This window comes from Artemia sp. Qi Xiang Cuo, chromosome 13 (assembly GCF_049724085.1).
Source record: "Artemia sp. Qi Xiang Cuo chromosome 13, ASM4972408v1, whole genome shotgun sequence".
Taxonomy (NCBI): Eukaryota; Metazoa; Arthropoda; class Branchiopoda; order Anostraca; family Artemiidae; genus Artemia; species Artemia sp. Qi Xiang Cuo.
The window spans coordinates 55,304,303-55,310,377 of NC_142806.1; positions in this window are offsets into that span (position 1 = coordinate 55,304,303).

Here is a 6,075-nt window from a genome sequence, read left to right on the forward strand (position 1 = left end):
ACCTCACAAAGCCAGATCACAGGCAGACTTGTAAAATCTTCAAAAACAGAAGCAGATGAAAAGTTAGTAATTGGCCTATTATGCAGCCAAGATCTTATGAATTTATCAAGCCTAAGCCTACCAGTTCGTATTGAAAAGCTCTGTAAGCTGGTAGAAGAATTAAATTTAGGCTCCCTTAATCGACAAAAGATTTCAAGTGTTTGTCTGCTTAGTAATGCTTCATTAGATATGCATCATGGTCCCTAAAATAATGTCATATTATTCTTGACCACTGCCAGAAAAATACTATTGATATAATCTGTATCCAGGAAACTTGGCTACAACCACATATAAGAATGTGGATGACAATTTTGATGACAAAATTTAATACACAAATTTGTTGACTTGTAGCGCAGTTTTTACAAGACATAGGAGCAGATAAAAAGATATAGTCCAGTTTGTTACTTAAATCTGGTGTATCTTGAATATAAGTGCAGTGCAAAATTATAGTGAAAATTCACCCCTTACTTCCCTTTTCAACTTTCTAAAGTGATTTTGAGAAACCATTGAATGAGGACCTAAGTGACATTTACTGTCAAGAAAGGTCCGAAATCCTGCTGCTGCTGCTGCTGTTTGGGGGAATTTAGAGAGAAGAAAAGATTAAACCGGTTGGATAAAAGATCTTTTTCTTCAAGTTACTATTTTCTTGTGAGTATTGGTGATTGTTTGGATTTTATTAAAAAATTGTTGACTATTTATTAAATAAAAATTGACATTTGTGATTTTAGCTGAATGTTTCAGCTACCTGACCAGGTTTTACCTTGTCCCACCCAAAATGTTCACCCTCCTTACACTCAACCTATAATTGGTATCCTCCCCAATGGACAAAGAGTAAGAATTTTTAATCCAGCTGTATTCAAAGGAGCTCAACTCAAACAAGTGTAACTACAAGTCATATCCCTAGCTCTGTCCCTCATAGTTATGTTTTACCTCCCAATTATCCTAACTACACCATCCCAACAACAAACAGATATTCTGTGCTCAATGAAGAGTGCTATCCAGCTTTACCCTCTCATGACAGTGATGAAGAGCTCAGAACAGTTGGAAATCCATTGGAAATAGAAGGAATTGCTGTGCATGAAAATGGATTAGCATTACCAAGACTAGAGCAGAATCCCAACATTGGCATGAAAAGGAGAGACTTGTCCCCAGACAGTGAAGCAGGTTCAGCTGCAAAGTGTAAGCAAAGGAAATCTGCAACACCTCAAGCAAATTGCATCAACAAAGATACACAGAGCATCATCCCAGATAAAGAACATTATAAAGTGTTATTAGAAATTATCATAGAGGAAAGTGGAAAAAACTTCCCTCCTGATTATGAAATTGCAAAATCAATCCAAACAATATTGAAGAATTCCAAATTTGAGCTTGAAGTTAAGAAAGAAAGAAGGAACATGCTTTTATATCTACAAGGTGAAGATGAGGCTGTAAAGATTTTATCTACCAGGACACTCTGCAACATCACCATAAAGACAAAAAGAATTCAACCTATAGTAAGAGGAATAATTAAAGGTATCCCTCTTAACTTATCCATAGAGGAAATCAAGGAGAGCCTACAAACCCCAATAACTGTGAAAGATGCTATAAGACAGAAAAGATACAATAAGGAATCTAAAAAACTTGAAGATAGCCTTGCAGTATTAATTATTTTTGAGGGTAGGACCCTACCACCAAATATCTGGTGCTTTGGAAGAAAAAAGGAGGTATACCAATACTATCGAAGAGTCCTCCAGTATCACAAGTGTCAAAAATATGGACACACTCAAAAAGAATGTAGAGCTAAAGAGTCAATATGTTTGAGGTGCTCAGAGAAACACCCGTCAAACCAGTGCCCACTTAAAACAATAGACCCTGAAATCAGACCAAAAGCATACATGTGGGCCAATTGTGGTGGAAGTCACTCATCAACATCCAATTGGTCCCCAGTAAGGCAGCAAAACCAAGGAATCCTCCAAGTAGCTGAAAAATATCAAATTGGGTTCTATATGGCACAGGTAGCTTATAAAAGCTATGCTGATGTAATAAACAAGAGGGGGCTACGTCACAATCAGATCAATCAGACCTCACAAAGCCAGATCACAGGCAGACTTGTAAAATCTTCAAAAACAGAAGCAGCTGAAAAGTTAGTAATTGGCCTATTATGCAGCCCAGATCTTATGAATATATCAAGCCTAAGCCTACCAGTTCGTATTGAAAAGCTCTGTAAGCTGGTAGAAGAATTAAATTCAGGCTCCCTTAATCAACATAAGATTTCAAGTGTTTGTCTGCTTAGTAATGCTTCATTAGATATGCATCATGGTCCCTAAAATAATGTCATATTATTCTTGACCACTGCCAGAAAAATACTATTGATATAATCTGTATCCAGGAAACTTGGCTACAACCACATCTAAGAATGTGGATGACAATTTTGATGACAAAATTTAATATACAAATTTGTTGACTTGTAGCGCAGTTTTTACAATACATAGGAGCAGATAAAAAGATATAGTCCAGTTTGTTACTTAAATCTGGTGTATCTTGAATATAAGTTCAGTGTAAAATTATAGTGACAATTCACCCCTTACTTCCCTTTTCAACTTTCTAAAGTGATATTTTGAGAAACCATTGAATGAGGACCTAAGTGACATTTACTGTCAAGAAAGGTCCGAAATCCTGCTGCTGCTGCTGCTGCTTGGGGGAATTTAGAGAAGTTACAATTTTCTTGTGAGTATTGGTGATTGTTTGGATTTTATTAATAAATTTTTGACTATTTATTAAATAAAATTGACATTTGTGATTTTAGCTGAATGTTTCAGCTACCTGACCAGGTTTTACCTGGTCCCACCCAAAATTTCCCACTCCTTACACTCAACCTATAATTGGTATCCTCCCCAATGGACAGAGAATAAGACTTTTTAATCCGGCTGATATTCAAAGGAGCTCAACTCAAACAAGTGTAACTACAAGTCATATCCCTAGCTCTGTCCCTCATAATTATGTTTTACCTCCCAATTACCCTAATTACACCACCCCAACAACAAACAAATATTCTGTGCTCAATGAAGAGTGCTATCCAGCTTTACCCTCTCATGACAGTGATGAAGAGCTCAGAACAGCTGGAAATCCATTGGAAATAGAAGGAATTGCTGTGCATGAAAATGGATTAGCATTACCAAGACTAGGGCAGAATCCCAACATTGGCATGAAAAGGAGAGACTTGTCCCCAGACAGTGAAGCAGGTTCAGTTGCAAAGTGTAAGCAAAGAAAATCCGCAACACCTCAAGCAAATTACATCAACAAAGATACACAGAGCATCATCCCATAACAAGAACATTATAAAGTGTTATTAGAAATTATCATAGAGGAAAGTGGAAAAAACTTCCCTCCTGATTATGAAATTGCAAAATCAATCCAAACAATATTGAAGAATTCCAAATTTGAGCTTGAAGTTAAGAAAGAAAGAAGGAACATGTTTTTATATCTACAAGGTGAAGATGAGGCTGTAAAGATTTTATCTACCAGCACACTCTCAACATCACCGTAAAGACAAAAAGAATTCAACCTATAGTAAGAGGAATAATTAAAGGTATCCCTCTTAACTTATCCATAGAGGAAATCAAGGAGAGCCTACAAACCCCAATAACTGTGAAAGATGCTATAAGACAGAAAAGATACAATAAGGAATCTAAAAAACTTGAAGATAGCCTTTCAGTATTAATTATTTTTGAGGGTAGGACCCTACCACCAAATATCTGGTGCTTTGGAAGAAAAAAGGAGGTATACCAATACTATCAAAGAGTCCTCCAGTGTCACAAGTGCCAGAAATATGGACACACTCAAAAAGAATGTAGAGCTAAAGAGTCAATATGTTTGAGGTGCTCAGAGAAACACCCGTCAAACCAGTGCCCACTTAAAACAATAGACCCTGAAATCAGACCAAAAGCATACATGTGTGCCAATTGTGGTGGAAGTGACTCATCAGCATCCAATTGGTGCCCAGTAAGGCAGCAAAACCAAAGAATCCTCCAAGTAGCTGAAAAATATCAAACTGGGTTCCGTATGGCACAGGTAGCTTACAAAAGCTATGCTGATGCAATAAACAAGAGGAGGCTACATCACTATCAGATCAATCAGACCTCACAAAGCCAGATCACAGGCAGACTTGTAAAATCTTCAAAAACAGAAGCAGATGAAAAGTTAGTAATTGGCCTATTATGCAGCCCAGATCTTATGAATTTATCAAGCCTAAGCCTACCAGTTCGTATTGAAAAGCTCTGTAAGCTGGTAGAAGAATTAAATTTAGGCTCCCTTAATCAACAAAAGATTTCAAGTGTTTGTCTGCTTAGTAATGCTTCATTAGATATGCATCATGGTCCCTAAAATAATGTCATATTATTCTTGACCACTGCCAGAAAAATACTATTGATATAATCTGTATCCAGGAAACTTGGCTACAACCACATATAAGAATGTGGATGACAATTTTGATGACAAAATTTAATACGCAAATTTGTTGACTTGTAGTGCAGTTTTTACAAGACATAGGAACAGATAAGAAGATATAGTCCAGTTTGTTACTTAAATTTGGTGCATCTTGAATATTAGTGCAGTGTAAAATTATAGTGACAATTCACCCCTTACTTCCCTTTTCAACTTTCTAAAGTGATATTTTGAGAAACCATTGAATGAGGACCTAAGTGACATTTACTGTCAAGAAAGGTCCGAAATCCCGCTGCTGCTGCTGCTTGGGGGAATTTAGACTGTATATTATCAGTTATAAAACACACAAGGAAATTCAAACACCAAGGTGAGTAACTATAATATAACACCATAGGGTTTATTAATTAGGAAAATAACATACTAGACTTGGAAAAATGTCTTTGACACTTAATTTTGAGGCAATAATCCACAGTTCAAAATTTGCAATGACACATGGGTTTTTTGATCAAAATGAATTTCAAATCTAATTTATAATGAAATACATTGAATTTTATTGGTTAAACCCCAGGTTTTAATACTAAAACTAAACTGTATAAATGCTGATATAAAAATCCTTGCAAATTATGAAAGCATAGCCTATTGTTCAACATTCATAGAGACAAAATTATTAGCCTATCAAGCTAGGTATATTTATAAATTGAAATAGAATGTCAAAGCTTTGAAAGAAAAATAGATCAAAGGTACCATTAATTTGACAGTGCAATTTCAGAACCCCTGTTGAAATTTTCCTTCAAAACAGAATAACTCTGCTTAGCTGTGACTTGGAGTGCCATCTCTTGGAGCCATTTTTGTATTTCAATGGTAGGAAATATTGGGACAATATCCAGTTCACCCAGATAAGAAAATAACATTTCATTCAGTTAGTTTCCTGTTTTCAACAAGAAAGGAGCTCCCAACAATTTTTCAGGTAGGCTATACAATGTTCAAACTGCTGTTACTTGGTTATTTAAAAAAAAAAGTTTGGATTAGCACCAATGCATCAAGATACATCTGATTTTATCTTAATTCTAGTCACATTAGCTTTTTATTGATAAAATTAAATTAAAAAGGCAACATATATTACATCATTAAAACTAGGTTCCAAGTGTCAAAAATTCTTGTTTAATGTAGTAGAATACCAGGTGTGGTAAAATACCAACCATGGATAATGGCTAATTGATTTATTTCTTTTGCAAATACTTTCCAGTAACCTTGTCAAAATGTTTGACAGACAGCAACAGGCCCTGTCAAAATATAGGTGACTGTCAAGACTTCACTAAACATATAAAACAAATGAGAAATAATTGGTGTCAAAATTCCAGGGTCCACTGACAAAAATATAGCTGTCAAATTTATTGGTGTAAAAAATGCAATGGTTCACACAGAAGTCTTTTTTCCCTTTCCTTAGATCTTATCATTAGAACTAAAAAAAAAAATATCAAATTTGGAAAATCTTATTTTCTGGGGGGGGGGAAGGTAAATGCCTAGAACCATGTCATAGAAATATCAAAAGCGCCCCCCCCCAAAAAAAAAAAAACAACAACAAGAAACTAACCTATGTTTTGGATGAAGCTA